The following is a 22,198-nucleotide window of genomic DNA, read 5'->3' as shown; positions in this document are numbered from 1 at the left end:
GATAAGATTCTATTAAGAATAAGTTGTCATATGGAAAATATGGAAGCGTATCCATATTGGGAATTGAATATTGAAAAATCTATGTCTAGATTAGAAACTTTTATGCAAAAGGATGTTCAAAGGAATGTAATTTGAGTGAGAGACATCATATCTGAGGAATTTTCTTGTAACAATCTCCAATAGAGAACTTTGTAATATCATTGGCAATAGTCTTTGTGACGTTGGTGCAGTGACATTACAAAAGAATCATTGCATAAAGTGTTAGAATCTAGCATATTCTATAAGTGACAAGTATTTGATATTCTTACACTTATGAAAAAGAATTTGGAGTTGTGAAATGAGAATGGTTGGAAATGTGTTCAATTTGATCTATTTCACAAAAGTAAGAACCATAGGTAAACATTGTGTGCATGCTAAGAGCATGGGACAAGTGTAGTAATTCAAGTAAGAAGTTGATTACCCGAAACGACAAATAATGAGTAATCGATATGGTGATAAATAAAATGTGTTTTATTTATACTCAAAGGTTTGAGGCCATATGGGATTAGTATTATTCTTGTGTTTCACATTTGCATGTTTTGACTTCCTGAATATTTTAATTGGTTAAGAACAGTCAAATTATTCGAACGGGCCACAGTCGTTCATATGTTGGAAGTAAGTATGAATGAAGACTGTCATGAATTGGTTTGTAGATTGTCTAAAGTGTATTAGACATAAGCAAATGTTTGCTGCAACGTTCATGAGTACTTATGAATATGATTTGAGCATTGGATCAAACCCATGCTCACTTGGATCACTCCATGGATTGTGTCACGAGTGATTGGTGAGACGATAACATCTTATATTCTTGAAACCGAGATGTGTGAGTTGTATCTTGCAAATCGGTTGCACATTGATAATATGTAAACACACTAGTAACTTGGTGTTATAAAACATATTGTTGTGTGTGATTCGGTGAGTGAGTGCAAGCAAGCATTGTATCGAAGTTTATCCGTTCCTTTTATCCAAAGTAGGATAAAAGCGATATCTTTGGGCCCCTCGATGATTTAGTGATGACAAACGTAAATGCTCGGCCGGGCTAGGGCTAATTTGATTTGTTCAATTAGTCAGTCGTCATAAATCGGAAATCAAGATATAGTACAAAGAGAATGATTCGAAATCATGTCTCATATGATATCTAGAATGGAGGAATATATGATCCCTTATCTAAAGAACACGCGTATCTGATAGGATCAGAGTTGACATCGGCTTTGGAAAGCTACGATTGCAAATCAGGATCTGAAGTCATACGCATAATAGTTATTAGACTTATCCAAGTGGGAGACTGTTGGATTAGTGTCTAAGTCCATTACTATTTTGGTATGTACTTGACCCGATGGTGCATGGTCCTTTTGGGTTGCCTTCACCAAAGCAACTTGATAGGATGAATTATGGCGAGAAAGGATTAAATATGATTTATTAATATATTATGAGAATAATATATTAAAGGAGAAATCATATTGTTTAATTAATATTAGTCAATAATTAATTGGTAATTAGTTTTGTGACTAAAAGAGATTAATTAAACTTAAGGGACTGGAATTGTAATTATAGGATAATTGCAATTTGGGCCATGGATTGCCTTATATGAAGGAGTGGATGAATTCTATGGGGAAGTCCATAAGAAATCGTCCAAGGCCCTTAATTAAAGGAGTCCATGGGTTGCTTAGGGCTTAAGCATCCAAATTAGGGTTTCCTTGTTAGATAACCATGATAGCCTCCTATATATAGATCCCTTATGCCTCAAAAACGTGGACAAGACTCCTCTAGGGTTTGTAGACGTTTTTGGGCAGCCTCCATCCTATCTCCTATTCATCCTCTTGCTTATGGTGTTTGTGAACCATTAGAGGAGTGACAATTGTGACTCTAAGTTTTCTAAAGTTAATACAAGGAGATTTGGGATTTTTATTACTACATAACAATCAAGGTAACATCTTAAACCCATTCTCATGTTAATATGATTACTTGTATGCTAGAATTAGGGTTTATAGTCTTGGATAACTTGCATGTACAATAGAGAAACCTAGATCCAAGCATTAGGGTTTGTATGAGCACATAAGATGTTATTAGGACCAAAACCCATCATAAAGATATATACGTAAAAGTTGATTAATACCTGGACCGGATTTTACAATTCTCCCCCACTCGAACTAGACTTTGTCCTTGAAGTCCGCTGATGTGAACAACTTAGGATAATGCTCCTGTATCTCTGCCTCGGGTTCCCAAGTCCACTCAGATCCTTTCCGATGCTGCCACTAAACCTTTACCAAGGACACCACCTTGTTCCGCAAGGCCTTCGTCTTCTGATTCAAGATTGTCACTGGCCTCTTAACCTAGTTCAGGCGATGATCAACCTAAATATCATCCAAAGGAAAAACCACTGCATCATTAACCATATACTTCTAAAGTTGTGAAACATGGAAGGTGTTATGAATCTGACTGAGCTAGTCAGGAAAATCCAATCTGTATGCTACCTTGCCAACCCTGTCAATCACTTGAAATGGCGCAATATATCAGGGCCCCAATTTTCACCTCTTCCTGAAGCGTATTACACCCTTCCAGGTTGATACTTTTAGCAAAACCATGTTTCCAACCTGGAAATCTAACTCGGATCGATGCTTGTTGGCATAAATCTTTTGTCGAGTTTGAGCTGTCGGCAACCTCTACCTGATCTGCTAAATAAGCTATGGCATCTGAAGACTACTTTAATCCTTCCCATAACCCTGTGATCGACCTCTCCATAGCATATTGGGGTATGACGCTTCCTCTCATAGAGAAGATTGAATGGCGACACACCGACATTGGAGTGATAACATTGTTATTAGAAAACTTAGCTAAAGGAAGGTAGGAGTCCCAAATTCCATCAGAATCTATGAAACAAGCTCTCAACATGTCCTCAAGTGTCTAAATGGTCCATTCATTCTAGCCTTCAGTCTGCGGATGATAAGCAGTGCTAAGATGCAACCTCGTACCCAGTTCCTGGTGGAACTTCTGCCAAAAACAAGATGTGAACCAAACATCTCGATTGGATACGATGTAGACTTGAATACCATGCCAAGAAAAAAATCTCATTTACATATAAATTGGCCTAATTATAGGCCAAAAAGCTCTCTTGAATGGCTAGAAAGTGGGAGAGCTTGGTAAGACGGTCCACTATAACCAATATTGCATCGAAGCCCTTAGTCGCCTGAGGTAACTTGGTGATGAAATCCATAGTAATATGTTTCCATTTCCACATGATAACCTCCAATGGCTACCGATTTCCATGTGGCCTCTGGTGCTCGGATTTGACCATACAAAAAGTCAAGAACCTCTCGATGTACCAGGCTATAGGGATGAGATTTACAACCGGAAAATAGTACCGGAACCGGAATATATAGAATCGGCTCTGGTTCTGGGATTAAAAAATGGCTTTATTTGGGTTCTAGGTAATCCGCGTTTGGGTCCATCGGGTCCTGGCAAACCGGGTCAAAGAACCAGAACCGGTGTTAGGAACCGGAACTGGTTTTTGTGAAACGTTTAAAATATGCATATCTCATTTTTTTCAAGTTGTATTGACATACAGTTTTTTCCAACGTATAGTTTAGAGTTTGTACATGATTTTAGACTATAAGTTTGTCATTTTTAGTTTTATATTCATTGACTTACAGTCCCCCAAAGTTGAGATATCAAAGCTGGAAGTTTTTAGTTTTTCAACTTTTTTATATTCTGTGAAAGTTTTTAAAACATGCATATCTAATTCGTTTGAAGTCGGATTGACACGAGGTTTTTTCTAACTTGTAGTTTAGAGTTTGTACATGATTTTAGACTTTAATTTTGTCATTTTTGGTTTAATATTCAAGGACTTACAGCCCCCCCAAAGTCGGGATATCAAAGCTGAAAATTTCAACCTTTCAGCTATTTATTTTTGCACTTTGAATTATATGACAATGTTAACACATGCATATCTCATTCGTATAAATTTAGATTGACATGTGGTTTTCTCCATAGTGTATTTTAGAGTTTATACATGATTTTAGACTATAATTTTGTCAATTTTGGTTTCATATTCAATGACTGACAGTCCCCCGAAGTCGGGATGTTAATATGAAATTTTTTAAAGTCCAACCCACTAAGTAGTAAATAATTACCAAAAAATTCTGGGTTTTTTGGGTTTTCTGGTTCTAAACCCACTTTATCCGGCTCCAACCTACCCACTTTGATGTTTTCGGGTTTTCCGGTTCTAGACCTACTTTACCCGGAACCAGTCCCTATATATCGGTCCGGTTTTTGGTTCTACAAAATCTTGATAACCGGTTCCAAGTTTTTCGGGTCAGGGTCCATCTGGTTTGGGTTTAGACCCACTTTCATCCCTACCAGGCTATCTCTCCCTCTTCATGCGTGGCCACCCATAACTGAATCGCAGATCCCGATACATCTTGGTGGCTCCAGGGTAGGGGTGAGCATTTGGACCTATGGACCGGACCAGAACAAACAGGACCATTTTTTGGACCCCGAGCCGGTTCTTGGTTCTAGGATTTGAGCAAAACCGATCCGGTCCAGCTGCTGCTGCGTAAAAACCGGTTTTGGATCGGCTTATTATTTTTTTTTTAAATTGTATTATGTACAATTTTTAAACAAGCATATCTCATTCATTTTAAGTCGGATTGATATGCAGTTTTTTCCAACGTGTAATTAGGAGTTTTTAGATAATTTTAGACTATAATTTTCTTGTTTTTGGTGTTATATTCGATGAGTTACAATCATTCAAAGATGAGATATAAAAGCTGAAATATTTATGCTTTTCAACAAGAAATTTAAACTTTTGTATTCTGTGAAATTCCATAAACAAACATATCCCATTCATTTTACGTCGTATTAATATGCAGTTTTTTGTAACGTGTAATTTAGAGTTTATAGATGATTTTAGAATGTAATTTTGTTGTTTTTGGTGTTATATTCTATGAGTTTCAATCCTTCAAAGATGAGATATCAAAGTTGGAATATTCTAGCTTTTCTGCAAGAAATTTAAACTTTTGTATTTTCTGAAATTCTTTAAACAAGCGTATCTCATTCGTTTTAAGTCGGATTGACATGAAAATTTTCCAATGTGTAACTTAGAGTTTTTAGATGATGACTATAATTTTGTTGTTTTTGGTATTATATTCGATGAATTACAATCCGTCAAAGATGAGATATCAAAGTTGAAATATTTCTGCTTTTCAGCAAGAAATTTAAACTTTTGTATTCTGTGAAATTCGTTAAACAATCATATCTCATTCGTTTTAAGTCAGATTGACATGTGGTTTTTTCTAACGTGTAACTTAGAGTGTGTAGATGATTTTAGACTATAATTTCGTCAATTTTAGTGTTTCATTCGATGAGTTACAATCCGTCAAAGATGATATAAAAGCTGACATATTTCAGCTTTTCAGCAAGAAATTTAAAATTTTATATTTTGTGAAATTATTTAAACAAGCACATCTCATTCTTTTGAAGTTGTATTGACATACAGTTTTTTCCAACGTGTAACTTAGATTTTTTAGATGATTGTAGACTATAATTTTGTTTTTTTGGTATTATATTCGATGAATTAAAATCCTTCAAAGATGAGATATCAAAGCTAAAATATTTCAACTTTTCAGCAAAAAATTTAAACACTTGTAATCTCTGAAATTCTTCAAATAAGAATATCTCAATGAATTTAAGTCGGATTGACATGCGGCTTTTTCCATTGTGTAATTTAGAATTTGTATGTAATTTTAGACTATAATTTTGTTGTTTTTTTGTGTTATATTCGATGAGTTACAATCCTACAAATATGAGATGTTTAAGCTCAAATATTTTAGTTTTTCAGCAAGAAATTTAAACTTTTGTAATCTATGAAATTCTTTAAACAAGCATATATTAGTTTTTTAAGTTTGACGTGCATTTTTTTTTCCAACATGTAATTTAGATTTTTTAGACGAGTTTAGACTATAATTTTGTTGTTTTTAGTGTTATATTCAATGAGTTACAGTCCTTCAAACAAATGGTATAGAGTATAAACAATCAAAGTTTGATCTGTCCAAAGGGAACAAGAAATGGAAGCATATTCATTTTTACGAGTTATACCATATCAAACCCAAATAAAGTATTCATTTTAGCGAGTTGTAACTTATCAAACCCAACAACATATTCATTTTGACGAGTTGTATCAAACCTAAAAACGTGTTTTAACAAGTTGTACCATATACACGTGAAGTTGTAACGATCCAAAAGGGTCCAAGAACCGGAAAACCCGTAGGAAAACCCGAACATGGACCTGGACCGAGTAAGTCTATCTAGTCCAATCCACGGTCCACAATATTCTATGAAAATGGTCTGATATAAAAGTTGGTTCGGTCTGGTCCAGTCCAAATGCTCACCCCTACTTTAGGGTGTATCAAAAATCTTGATTTGTGTGCCTCCTCTAACACAACCTGCCTGACCCTACCAAAATCTGGTACCCAAATTTGACTGTATCGGGTCAATAATCCATGATTGCCGGTAGAAAACCTATCAATCTCACCCCTAATTCGCTCCTTCTTCCATTTCTCTGTCTTGACTCCCTCCATCTGAGCTTCTCTAATCATACCCAACAATGGCAAATCAATAGAAATCCTCATACAAATGCTCCCCAATAGCAGAACTAGCCGTCTTACGACTTAAAGCATCAACAGCCATATTTGCTTTCCCAGGGTTGTATAGAATCTCGCAGTCATAATCCTTGACCACGTAAAGCCACATGTGTTGTCTCATGTTCAGATTTGGATGATCCTTAAGGTACCTCAGACTCTTGTGATCTGTGTAGATGGTACAACGGAACCCATACAATTAATGTCGCCGAATCTTGAGAGCAAACACAATTACTCCCAAGTCCAAATCATGAGTCAGATAACGAACCTCGTGCGACTTCAGCTGTCGAGAAGCATAAGTGATAACCCTCCCTCGTTGCATAAGCACCACCCCCAAACTAGTGATGGATGCATCACAATACATGACAAAATCCTCTACACCCTCAGGGAGGGTCAACACTTGGGTTAACATAACTTATGCCTCAAAGTATCGAATGCAGCTTGCTGCTCAGGCCCCCAACAGAAATCCACGTCCAGGGGACTGCAATCTTGGAGAAATCCTGAATAAATCTCCGATAGTAGCATGCTAATCCTAAGAAAATCCTTATCTCATATAGGGATTTTGGAACATTCCACTGCATAACAACCTTAATCTTGGCCGGTTCAACCAAAATCTCGTTTTGGTTAATTAGATGCCCTAGGAACTGGACCTCTCGTAACCAAAACTCACACTTTAAGAACTAAGCATATAACTGTCCTCACCTCAAAAATCCCATAAGCTCTCAAAGGTGCTCTTTATGCTTCTCCCAAGTTTTGGAATACACCAAGATATCATCAATACAATGACTGATCGATCAAGCATCGACCTGCATACCCAATTTATCAAATCCGTAAATGTCGTCGGCACATTGGTGAGCCCAAATGGCATCACCACAAGATCATAATAACCATAACGAGTCTAAAACGCTGTCTTCTACTTGTCCTCCTCTCTAACCATCATATGATGATGCCTCGACCTCAAATCAATATTAGAGAACCAAGATACAACCTGCAACTGATTAAATAGGTCAACAATCCATGGAAGTGGGTAACAGTTCTTCACTGTCAACTTGTTTAACTCCCTGTAATAAATGCACATCCAGTGTGAACCATCCTTCTTGTTGACGAACAAAATTAGTGCTCCCTATGGTGAACTACTCGGTCTGATAAATTACTTGCCCAAAAGCTCCTAAAGCTATAAGGACAACTCCTGCATCTCAGGTGGTGCCAACCGGTACGAAGCCTTGGCAATCAAAGTTTCACCTGGAACCACATCGATCACGAACTCAACCTTCCTCTCGGGAGGCATACTGAGTAACTCATCCGGGAACACGTCAATAAAATTTGTAACAATAGGTACATCCGAAACTGAAACTTCCTTCCCAATTCGAGTATTAACTACATACGCAAGATAGCCCAAACAAAAAAGTTGAATATACCACCGAGCCCTAGAAGCGAAATCAGAAGTTGACCCAATCCTGATACCCTCTCCATAGATAACTAGTTCTCCCGCACTTGGGGTTCGAACTACCACCCGCTAACCCTTACATTCAATCATAGCACCAAACCTGTTAAACAAATCCATACCTACTATCAGTCATACATCCCCTATGGGAATAAGAATCAAATCAACCGGGTATGACACCCTAAAAATCTCCAAGACACAAACCTGATAAACACTTGATGCAAAAACCTCATGTTTGTTGGTGGTAGAAATTTGCAACAGACACTCTAACTGTCCAAGAGTTATATCAAAACCCCTACTGAAGGACTGAGATACAAAAGACTGAATCACACCGAAGTCAAATAACACAAGAGCAGGCATGGAGTTCACTAAGAAGGTACCTAAAAAATAAACATACCATAAAATAACTGATAAAATAATAAATGGAAACATACCAGTAACGCCATCCAGTGTCGCCCTTGTCTCCTCTACAATGAAATGGAGAGCACACGCTCAATCCCTTGAGGGCTCCACCCTACCCTGACGTCCATCCGTAATCCAAGGTGTAGTAGCAGCTGGCACCTACAGTGGTATGGTGGTAAGTAACAGGCAATGGGCCTTCATATGGCCCACCTGCTCATGATGGTAACAAATCTTGGGACCCACAGGCGGCGCCTGCTGACGGTAATTCTTCACATAGTGCCCTTCCTTACCACATTTGTGGCAACTAGAAGAAGAAGATCTATAAACCCCATCATGAACCTTATCATACTTTCGACAAGTATGACCCCTCAGACCTCCTAATCACGAATCAAGGGGTTTAAACCGCTTCATCATAGGCTGGGACTGAACCGGAGGCTAATGCTGCTCCTTTGTCTGCAACTCAATCTCAATGTCCCGCCTCCTTGAGGCCTCTTGAAGCTTGGCGAGAGTACCGTAACATTGGGTGGACACGAACTAACAAGTATTATTCTTGAGCATGCTCAAGTATCGGTTCATTTAGACCTGATCTGAAGCCGAAAACGCAGGACAAAACAAAGCCCTCTCAGTGAACATCTCGGTGATCTCTATCACCGACTCAGTCGATTGTCTTAGATCCAGGTACTCTTGGGCCAACCTCTCCCCCTCCACCATGGGCACATACCTTATACAGATGATCATTGAGAAGTGCTCCCAAGTAATCGTAACCCTCTACTCAGGATTATAAGAGCCAATAACCAATTTCCACCAATCCTTCACCCCCAACCGGAGAAGGTTCAGGGCACATTTGGCCTTTTGGTCATCCGGACAATAACATGTGAAGAAACAACCCTCCACATCAGATAGCCATCTCATCAGTACAATCGGTCCCTTGACCCCCCTCAAACTTTGGGGACTTCATATTGTCGAAGTCCCGATACTGGAAAGATCTCTCCCCTCAAATCCCAACAACAGCAACAGTTGCGGTAGCTACAACAGCAACAACAACCTTATTAAGAGGAGTGTAGTGATCGTCAAACAGCTTAATCATGATGGTCTTGATAGAACCAAACAACTCTAAAATCGATCCCAAAATATTAGTACCCACCTCAACGATAATTATCTTACGTATCTGAGCATCAGTCAACTCTAGCCTATCCTATCCACTTGCTCCAGATCCAGAACCCGATCCTCTCGTAAATACCATGATGAAAAATACATCAGAATATATCAGAAATGCCACAATACATACCATAAAACCATCTCAGACAAACGAAACCCTTGGGGCTTGTAACTTCCTTGCTATGCGTACGGGTCCTATGCTTTCAGTAGTGCGGGCCCATACTACCTTCCACACCTACCCGTGTTTGTCTCAAGGATCATCATAACACCCGAACAAATACTCAACTAGAATATGGATACATCAAATCCTTACTCTAATAGGAGTGGCTAGTCATTCCTTATATGGCAAATTGTTCACACATACCCATCCATGAAACTTCCACTAACCCTGCAGCCACGTGTGTATGATAATCATATATAACACTGGATCCTATAGACATTTGAATACTTGATTCTATCCTAAGACAACAACCAGACAAGGAACAGGAAATAAGGCCAAATCAAACATTCTCAGGATATAGAATCTTAATTATGTACAACTATGATGCATACACGAAGCAACTATAGCAATGATGCCAATTTCATATAAGAAGTCTTCCTAGGCTATCATATCATACATCACATAATTCTATCATGCAATTCCCGAAGATACCTAGCTATCACTAGCATGACGCTCTATCCTAACCATCATAAATGAATAACAATGTGGGTAACTTGGGGTATACTTCTTCTCTTGTTGATCATACACATCACGTCCTTCTCTGGTTACATTTGAAAACAACTTTTGAAAACTATTTTGGATTTTATTTTGAAAACTTTACAGATCCTTAGTTTGAGTCTAGATTCACATGAATCCTCATCCAAGTATCTCAAACGAGGGCTCTGATATCAACTAGTAACATCAAAAAAAAAAATCATAAAAACTTAAATTTTTCAAAAACAATCCATCAACCATGTTTACTAAAAAAAACCCACTGTTACAAAAGTATAATCATAATAAGAGTATCCCAAGATCTATTATCACAAAAATAGAAAGATGTACACGATCACGCCTTCGACTTGCTCCAATCATCTGAAGTACCTGAAACATAAACTTAAACCATAAGCCAAAGCTTAGCGAGTTCCCCCAAAGTACCACACACAACCATAGAAATAACAACATGCAAACATGAGCCTATAGCCTGACTGGACCGTCGCACTAGGCCTACAACCTATGTGGACCGCTCCTCGAGCCTTCAACATCACTGGACCACCCCGTTGGGTCTACAATCTATCTAGACCGCTCTTCGGTCCTTCGGTCTAACTAGACCGCCTCGTAGGCATTCAGTTTATCCGGACCGCCCTAGGTATCTTGGCCTTCAGCACAAAACAAGAGGACTGCCTCACCAAATGACCGTTACACATAAACATATATCATAACAACTGATAGCCAGCAAATACAAGTAGTCCTACATATCTACCAGTCTATCACATATCCAGTAATAGTGGTAATCATACAGTTCTACCATTCTAATATGTAACAATAATCATCAGCTAATCATACAGATCTACTATATACTTAGCGTAACACCTATCAATATACCAAGATATCAAATCTATTTGGCCAAACTTGGTGCCTTCGACCCACAAGTACAGTGAGGAAAACTCACTTCTTAGTTTGAAATGTTCACTGAGTATAACACAAATCCGAATATCAACTCTATCGGTCACCTATGCATTCAAAAGTGACCAATGCTCCAATACAACTCAAAATACCCAAAGTACCCCTATGTCAAACTCGGTCAAAGTCAAAGTCAACTCATCCAGTTGCCACGTTGTGGTTAGCTCTAGCTACGTCGTGGTGACTGTAGGAAGAAATAGTCACATGGAAGCCATCCACCATGTCATGGTGACCATTCACCACGTCATGGTGACTATTCAAACCAGCTTATTCTAATAAGTTCTTAATCCATCAAACCAACCATTCAAAAATCCCATAAGGAATTCTCTTATTCAATGAACCATAAAAGTTGTTGCTTTATAGACATTCATCTCCAATGAATATCTTGAACTCAAACTAGGTCAAAATGGAGAAAAAGGGGCCAAGATCACATGCTAGAGTTCAAAACTTTAAGAAATTCTTGATCCAACACTCCTAACCCCAAATGGACTCTAGGAATCCATAAAGTTGGCAACTTTATGCAATTCCAATACTTCAATAAGTCTCAACATGAAGAATAAGGCTTAGAAACCTAGATCTATGCACAAAGAACTAAAAACATGGAACTTGAGGACTTAAAAAAGTCTAGAAAATGGCCAACAAGAAGATGATAAGAGTCCCTAGCTGAATCCAAGCCCAAATGTCACCTTCTTCCTCTTCTAATACCCAAAATTTTACTCCAAAGGCTCGAAAGGAAAGTTGGAAGTTAGGGTTTGCTTGGAGGCTAAGAGAGTGTGATGGAGGCTGAGGGTGAGCCAACCTAGCCATCACATTCCCTTAAATAGGGGTGTAAACCGTAGAGATTAGAGTTTCTTATTTAATTATCACCACATCGTGGTTATAGGCCACCTTGTCATGGTGGTCACCAAAAACCAGCGATACAAAACGCTAGGCCACATTGTGATGATGCTCCACCATGTCGTAGCCTCCCCAATAAAGATTTATGCATAAAAGTTGATTAATACGTGGACCATATGTTACAACTTCAGGTGTGGATTCGTCAATAAGATAAAATTTCAAGAGAAGCAGTAACTTTTGGTTTGTGGCAAGACAAGAGGTGTTTTCCAGATTAGGGTTGGTTTTGTTCAATGTATATGGTTTGCGGTGAAACTGGATATTAACCATCAACAAAACGAAACCAATTTTGATGGGTCGGAAGTGGTAGAGCTTGATTCCGCCAAGATAAATAATTGGATGTGGTTAATTTTATAGTGAGCGTGTGGAGGAGGGTAGCCTTAGGTAACAAGTTTGAGGGGGGAGGGGGGAGAAGGAGTCGACATTGTTGAAGTTGAAGCTGAATAAGATACATATGGAGGGATATGTTTAGGGTAAGGAATTAGGTTGATACCATATTGATGGAAATAATATTGACGAAAATATTTTTCAACATAATTTGTATTCTATTAACTTTTTGGTTAAATAGAAACAAGGGTACAAGTATAAAAGGAATATACAATCAAGGAATATATCAAATAATATATTCATGGAGAATATATTTGGTTAGTTAGTATGTGATCCATGTAAAATGATGTTTTTTTTATATTTTTAAATATATTTCGATCTTTTTCTTTAAGTTTTATTGTATATAAATGTTAAAGTGGAGAGGGATACCATAACCATTCCTATACCCCATACCCACCTCCATATTTTTTCTCCATTCTCCTAACTCCTCCCTCGTGACCGTTGATCTCCTCCACAAGGACTGCCACTTTTCACTATCACCTAAGAAATCCTTGAAAAAAAATTCCAAACCTCCTTTTGCAACTCCAAACCATTTTTCTATCTCTTCATGTATAACTCTAAATCTCATAAAATATGTGGGTTCTATATTACCATAATCAAGATTAACCATGTGTAAATAGTTCAAGAAAAGTCAAAAGAGAAAATCTAAAAATCAATATCAACATAATTGTAAGTCCAACCTAAATAATAATCCAAATCAAAACACAAACCTAGACATCTTCTATAAATTCACCATAATAATATATTTTGAGTCTATTTTATTGTGTTTTATACATTATGAAGACATTGATGCGTGTTTAAATCTTGACACTACTCAGCCTATATGGCTATGGATGTTCACATGTATTGAATATAAAACGATTATTGCATATGCTTGTTCTTCTACTTGTTGAATCATACACAAAGGCATGTTTTATAACACCGAGTTACCAAATGCGTTTTTGTGCAATCAATGTATAACCAACTCATAGGCAACAAGTCATATCTCTAGGTTTGAAGAATATAAGATATTATCGTCTCATGATCACTCGTGATAAAATCCATGAAGTGATTCCAATGAGCTTGGGTTGAATCCAATACTTAGAACTTATGAGTACTCATGAATGTTGTAGCACCACTTGCTATGTCCCATACCTTGGACATCTACAATCTAGCTTCATGACAGTCTTGAGTCATATCTACTTCCAACATATGACCGACTGTGGATAGTTTGAATAACTTAGTCATTCAGGAAGAATTAGCTAGTTATTCTGGAAGTCAAATCATGCAAAGTGAAACACAAGAATAATCGAATCCAATATGGTCTCAGAACTTATGAATATAAATAAAACACCTTTTATTTATCACCATATTGATTACACATTATTCATTGCATACTGTTTCAAACTATCAACTTTATACTTGAATTAAAACAATAGTTGTCCCATGATCCAAACATGTACACCAAGTTTTCTAAACACTACACACCAAGTATGCACACTATGTTTTTCTAAACATTAGTTATGCCATACACCAAGTATACACACTAAGTTTGTGATTGATCTTTACTTAGTGAAATAGATCGATTGAACATAATTCCATTGATTCTTATTTCACAATCCCAAATCCTTACCGCAAATGCAAGAATTCCAAATTCCTGCCATTTACCGAAATCTGTTAGATTTTAAACTTATATGCACTGATCCTCTTGTAATGATTATGCACAAAGTCACAAAGACTTGTCAACAGACATTACAAAGTATTTCAATGGAGATCAACTCCATGGAAGCATCCTTCTTGCATTAAGTTTTTATAATCTTACACAAATTGAATAACTTCCACCTATAGAAACATTTCCATATTCCCATTTTGACTATCACTTCTGAACAAGACTTGCCTCTTTTCAGAATATGTCAATATGGTCCTTCCAAAATTAACATTATAATTCCAACTGTCCCTAAGCAGCCAATCTTTGGTAAACCTTAGATTGTCCTCGACAATTGGTTAATCATTTTAGTCATATCTAATTGTAGACCTCTTCCCTTCTTAATGCCCCAGGCATTTTGAAAATTTTAGAAAGGATGAATATTATAGCACATGCAATCGATCCTATATCCGAAGCATATAGGACATGATTCATGATTTCTCACATAAAGACATGATACTAGACCAGTCCTTTTGCTACAATATTTCTATTTGCCAAGTTCTCATAATTCAGATTATGAAAAGGGATGTCGTAATCATAATCAAATTTTAGAACGCAAATAATGGACACATATATAGAATTTCCTTATGTTAATCCATTCCAACATAAAATTCATATATATATATATATATATATATATATATATATATATATATATATATATATATATCCTTGACTAAAGATGATTAAAACCTCAATCTAAGCTTTTAGAATTGAAATGAAGTATAATTTCTTCTCCCTTAATTATAGCAAAACAACTTTTTCAACCCCTGCAGCCTCAAGAATTGAAACTTTTGTTTGCAATAATTAACATTGCTAACTTGCAATACTTATCATAATTATCATGCTCCCACTAACATGATGATTATTAGCATAACACTTATGTTCCCACTAGCTTTGACATGTACTCAGAAATCAGCTGAACTTCTAGAAATCAATACTTTATTGACTTTCTTACCAAAGTTCAGATTTTTGATACGAGATGCTTTGATTAAAATTTATCAAAAACATACACCTTTCCTTAGATAGCACATGTGTGTCTAAACAATCTTAGAACTATGAAAAGGGATGTCGTAATCATAGTCTCAATTGTTTAGACCTTTGCCATTTCTCACAAGTCCATGTTAGTGTGCCGGTTAACCACACATGCTCCACTAACGACTTTGAGAATGCAAATATCACATTTTTATCTACTTAAAATCTACTTAGTGAAAGCGTTTCCTCACCATCATTTTCATGAATAAGAGAGAAACCTTATGACACTTAGATTTTATGGTGTATGTGTTCTTATCCATGTGAATTTGTCAAAACCATAATCACAAGACAAGGATAATGACAATTCCAAACTCATATAGACTGAGCTCAGTCTTAATTTCTTGCCACCTGATAGTACAAGGGCCTGCCATTGTTTCCAAGTTGTTATGCAACCAATTGAGAACTCTCAGAACTTATAAGCAATGCCAACTTTAACTGGAATGGGCACAAAAATAGAAATATGTTAACATGATAGTTTATAAACCTCACGTTGTGTGCCAGTGTCAAACTACAGGTTTTTATTCTTGAGTAGATCTTGAAATTCTTTCAGGATCTTTAAGACTCCTACTCTCTTCTTGACATATAAGACTATCTTGCTAAGTATTCAAGAGATAGTGTGGATTCTTTATCAAGGCAAACACTTCACACAATTGACCTTAGTTGGTCTTTGTTTTATCCAAAACATTACACCTTACCAATTTCAAATGTACAAGAGTAGGGCACATTCTACTCTTACATTTGACAAGTGTTAGTAATGTCAGTCAAATTACAATCTTGGAGTATGACTCTAAGACTTGTTTTTGGAACGAAGTATGACTCATTTTCTTGATTTAACCATTTCAACAATTCTTGATTCCTCTTCTTAGCCATAGGAATGCACAAAGATGTCCTTAGAGGACCAATTGTGATATGGTTTCTTAATCATTGAGATGATGACAAAACATGATACTAAAGTACTCTCCCATCTTTTCAGATTTGAGAAACTTTTATCTTTCTGCCTAATTTGATTCTTCTCATTAGTTCTTCCATACATTGAAAGTTTTCCAATGTTTCAGAATTATACTTAAACTTGTAAGTTTAACCATATTTACTGAACTTTAGTAAATCATGACGAATAGTCTTATCAAACTTTTGTGTTGGACTTGACCAGTGCACAAGAATGTGTACTCGATCCCTTAGTCCTGTACTTGACTCACATATACATGTGAACAAGGAATCAATCTTAATTTTCCAAAGATGGAAATTCTCATTCATCATATAACTCACATGATTCCAAGTTTCGGTCCAATTGAAACTTGGGTGATGAGAATCTTTCCTTAGTTGATAAATTTAGACACTACCACAAAGGACCGAATCAAATTCCTATTTCCACTATTGCTATCAATGGAATTTTATAAACAACAATTTTTCCACAAATGCCAGTGTAGGGATATTTAAAATAAATAAAATTAATTTTTTTTCCTTTTATTTTAAAACTTGTGGAAAAGCTTATCCTTACAATGCAAATGCATATGAAAGACCTGTTGTTATCTATTCCTAAGCAATATATCATAACTCTTAAGTAACAACACAAAATTCTGATCACCGAACCATGCGATCGAAATCCATATTCACGATCAGAATCAACATATACTTCCTTTAAGCTTCCTCTCTTTTTCTTGATTCTTAAAACATCAACATGCGACCTAGTCACATCATGTAATAAGGATCTCCAAATAGGAACATAATAGAGTTAGACAATGGACTTTACCTGAAGTAGAGTCAAACTTATTGACTTTCCCATCCTTATGATCTTTCAGGTAAATTTGGTAGCTTCGCAACCAATGCCCCTTCCTATTGGCAATAGAAACAGATGGACTCTTTGGTAATGGTACATGGGACAATCTCAGACTTAGGCTTCCTCTTTACCATTTGGTCAACCAAGTTGATAATGGCCGATCCCTTTCCATTGGGAAGAGAAAGCTTTTCTGGACTTCCAATGTTACCATTGTCAATAAGTACATGGAAGTTTGGGAAATTGATATTCTAATTAAATATCTTTATTAGTCCTCCAAATCATTGCTGATTCAAAAGAACCAAGCAAATAGATAAGATCATTAAGGGTCATGTCATAGTCTGTTCCATAGTAATCCCAAACGAACTCACTATGTGACGTAGAAGGAGATTGAATATCCAACTTTCTCAAGACTTTGACACCAAACTCTCCCATCTTGTCAATATGTGACTTCATCTCTAAGATGTGATCACACATAGACCTTGCTTGCCAATAGGGCATGAGGACCTTGAGCTTGTGGGTTACAGAGAAAAATTGGAGGAGGTGGTGGAAGGGAAGTTCCAAGAGATTTGGGAAGATCATAGATGTCTGAACTAGACATCTTGTCACACCCCAGCCGTCGGTAGAAACACCGGGTGGTGTAACCTCATTCCTCGTATCACAGTTATATAACATACGTTGAACAGTACAAAAGAAAATACATACCTTTATTGATAATTGAAAGTTACATAACTGTTTTTCTAGAACCTATTACATAATATCTGACGATGGCATACTTCTTAATGAACAGAAAGATAATAGTAAAACTTCTCCGGTTCAAAAACATACCAGCTTTTCAAGTTCTTGAAAACACATACATTTTAAAATACATCCACATAAATTTGGTGAGTCCACAGGTTTTGACTCCATATAAAAATAATACATTCTCCAAGTTCAAAAGTATAGTTTTGAAAGTATCATTTCGACTCTTCAACATTTAGTATATATATCAGGTATAATATTTTACTTATCAAATAAGTGTTATACCTAAACGTTCTTTGAACTTAGAGTATAAGTAGGGCGAAATTTATACATAACATTAATACTTGTATACGACAAAGTATAATGTTTCTAACAAATTGTTACCATGAGCCTGTAACCGCTGCTACGACACAATACCTTTGATAAAACACACTCATGATTTCCATGAGAAACAATACACTCATGATTTCCATGAGAAACAACACCGTACACTTCATCGACGCTGAAACAATAACACATAAAAGGATAGTTCGTCACTTGTTTATGGTTGACTGTAGCTAACAATCACAAGTGTGATTGTCAACCTGTATACTAATTATACATGACTTCCTCGCTCACACGGGATTAACGGCTATAGTTCAGAGGATTTCTGCTAAGATCCCCAATCTTAGTTGATGAATACAATTACTCATGTAGACTTCGACGACTTCGCTCTAACAACAAAAGCATTTTCGTGTCTAAAACCCTAAGTTACTAGACTTTGCTTTTATACATTACTCCTAACTTCATAACATTTAGGCAGTATAACAGCTATAACTTGAAGTAAAACCATGTTTTATCTTGACATAAAACCCATAACAGCAACAACATATAACATAACAAGTTTTATATTGACATAAAACCAAAAATAACAATGTACATACTTTTTAACATATAGAACTTCCAAATATAACTTCTGAACTATATCACACACAACATATATAGAATCTTACGTATAACTCAAGATCTACATTAATATATTTCTATAACAATATCATGCTAACAAGTTGACAATAGTTGTATATATTCAAAATATTATATTTAGAACAACTATATCTCAATTAATATAACTATCTATGTTGATACTAATATACCATCATATAGACCTAATAGTAACGTATATACAATATTTAGCATGTGTTTCCCCCCAAAAATATTAGAAAGTGGGGCCGTGAAACTCACCCTAGTAGCGTGATTTTATGTAATCTAAGCAGAAACGGTCAGCGATACGAGGTCGTCGGGGCTCGGGATGCAAGATGGCTTCAGCAAAAGAGAGAGGAGAAAGGGAAATGGTGTAAGGAATATCTGAGGTCAGACCTGCTATTTATAGTAAGGATTTTTGACTCTCACATCGTGAGTTTTATAAGACTCATGTCGTGAGTCATGCATGCTCATCCCGTAGACTTGCCATCTACGTCCCTAGCTTCGGAGATTTGCCATGTGACTCCTCACGTTGTGAGATATCCTTGCTCACGTCGTGAGTTTGGATCATATCACTTTGTAGCCTCGTCACAAACCTTCTAGATTCCGAGATGTGCCAAAATGACACCTCACGTCGTGAATAAACCCTTGTTAACGCCGTGAGTTCAGTCAGATTAGGGTTTCTGATAGCCGAATCTTCGGAAGGTCGTAACTTTCGCATACAAACTCCGATTTTGACATTCTTTATATCCACCCATAGGTATTTACGAGTACTGCAACGCTCTTTTAGACTCCAATAGCTAATTCTAATTCTACTTTAAATTCCTCTTATTATAGAGATATATAGTGTTCAGTTTATCACAATTTCCATATGCGAAGTCAGATTCAGACATTCTCTATATCTTTGGAATCGTATGGACATATACTTTGAGTTGTATTATAAAGAAAGATCGTATTTGTATTAGAATTTATCATGAACTACATAGTACATTTATCACATTACTAGTTTACAAAATCACATTACATGATTGGTATAATCATATGTGATTGTCTATTGACCTATTTTGACTTGTGTTACATTCTCCCCCCGTTAGAATAATTTCGTACCGAAATTTATCTTGTGGATGGGATTTTGTTAAATAGTTGGGGGTAATTTTCTTTCATCTGATCTTCACGTTCCCAAGTAAATTCAGGTCCTCATAAAGAGTTCCATCGAACTTTCACTATGGGAATATGACTTTGCTTTAATCGTTTGACTTCTCGATCCATGATCTCGACAGGTTCTTCTATACAGTTGAGTTTGGTATTGAGTTGTTTCTCGTCGAGAGGTACAACAAGAGTGTCATCGGATAGACATCTTTTGAGATTTGATACATGAAAAGCATCGTGTATATTACTTAGCTCTTAAGGCAACTTGAGTTGGTATGCGACATAACCAATTCTTTCTAGAATTTCAAAAGGTCCTATATACCGTGGATTTATTTTTCCTTGTTTCCTGAACCGAATTACACCTTTCCAAGGAGAGACCCTCAACATTACTTTATCTCCAACTTGGAATTCTAAAGGCTTACGTCTCACGTCAGCATAACTCTTTTGACGATCACGTGGAACCTTTAATTGATCCTTAATTTGCACGATATTTTCAGTTGTCTCGTGGATTATTTCATGTTCAATACGTAAGGTATCTCTTGTACGTTCTCTGGCCATTTGTGTATCTCCAACTTCTGCCCAACATATAGGGGAACGACATTTTCGTCCATAAAGAGCCTCAAACGGTGCAGCCTTGATGCTGGTGTGATGACTATTGTTGTAGGAAAACTCAATTAACAGTAAATGAGTATCCCATGCATTTCCAAAGTCTATTACACAGGCTCAGAGCATGTATTCTAATGTCTGAATGGTTCTCTCACTCTGAGCATCAATCTGTGGATGGTAAGCTGTACTCATATCTAGACGTGCTCATAAGGATTTTTGTAGAGATTACCAAAATCGTGAAGTGAATCTACTATCTCGTTCAGAAATAATAGAATTTGGAACTCCATGCAATCTGACAATTTCCTTAAGATAAACTCTAGTTAGCTTCTCCATCTTCTCGTTCTCCTTAGTTGGTAAGAAATGGGCGGACTTAGTCAATCTATCGACTATTACCCAAATAGTGTCGAACCCACCAGGAGTTTTGGGTAACTTAGTAATGAAGTCCAATGAAATCTGCTCCCATTTCCATTCTGGTATTTCCGGTTGTTGAAGTAAACCTGAAGGCTTTTGATGTTCTGCCTTTACTCTAGAACAAGTCAAACATTTTCTCACATAAGTAGCAATTTCATTTTTCATGTTTCGCCACCAATAATGTACTTTTAAATCTAAGTACATTTTTTCAGAGCCTGGATGTACGGAATATCTGGACTTGTGGGCTTCTTCTAAGAGCAAGTCCCTGACTCCACCGAACTAAGGTATCCAAATTTGGTTCATAAAGTGTCACGTTCCGTCATCTTTTTGTATAAGTTGCCTTTCCATTCCTCGCAAAGCTTCATTCTTGATGTTTTCTTCTTTTAGAGCCTCAAGTTGAGCTTCTCTAATTTGTGCGACAAAGTTAGAATGTTTATTTATGGTTAATGCTCGTACCCGACGGGGTTTAATATATTCTTTCTGGCTCAAGGCTTCTGCTACCATGTTTTCCTTTCCGGGATGATAACTAATCTCGCATTCGTAATCATTAAACAATTCAACCCATCTTCGTTGTCTCATATTACGATCTTTTTGGTCAAAGATGTGCTGGAGACTCTTGTGGTCGGTAAAAATAGTACACTTAGTACCGTACAAGTAATGTCTCCAGATTTTTAGTGCAAAAACTACGGCTCCCAATTCAAGGTCATGGGTAGTTTAATTATTCTCATGCACCTTAAGTTGTCGTGATGCGTAGGCGATAACTTTCCTCTTTGTATCAACACACATCCCAATCCTTGATTTGATGCATCACAGTATACGACGAAATCTTTTGTCCCCTCTGGAAGGGATAGGACTGGTGCACTACACAACATTTGCTTCAGTTTCTGAAAAGAAGATTATTGTTTGTCTTCCCAGCTGAACTTTGTATCCTTCTGGGTTAGTGTTGTAAGCGGCTTGGATATTTTGGAGAAATTCTCAATGAATCTGCGGTAATAGCCAGCAAGTCCTAGGAATTGACGCACTTTCGTTGGCGTCTTTGGTGATTCCCAATTCATGATTGCTTCAACTTTGGATGGGTCAACATGAATTCCTTCATTGATAACTACATGACCTAAAAATTGTACTTCTCTAATCCAAAATTCACATTTGGAGAATTTGGCTTACAACTTTTCTTTTCTTAGTAGTTCAAAGATTGTTTGCAAGTGTTGACCATGTTCTT

The sequence above is a fragment of the Lactuca serriola genome, chromosome 4, assembly GCF_051521515.1.
Source record: "Lactuca serriola cultivar US96UC23 chromosome 4, Lser_US96UC23_V15, whole genome shotgun sequence".
Taxonomy (NCBI): Eukaryota; Viridiplantae; Streptophyta; class Magnoliopsida; order Asterales; family Asteraceae; genus Lactuca; species Lactuca serriola.
This window is presented reverse-complemented; position numbering follows the sequence as displayed.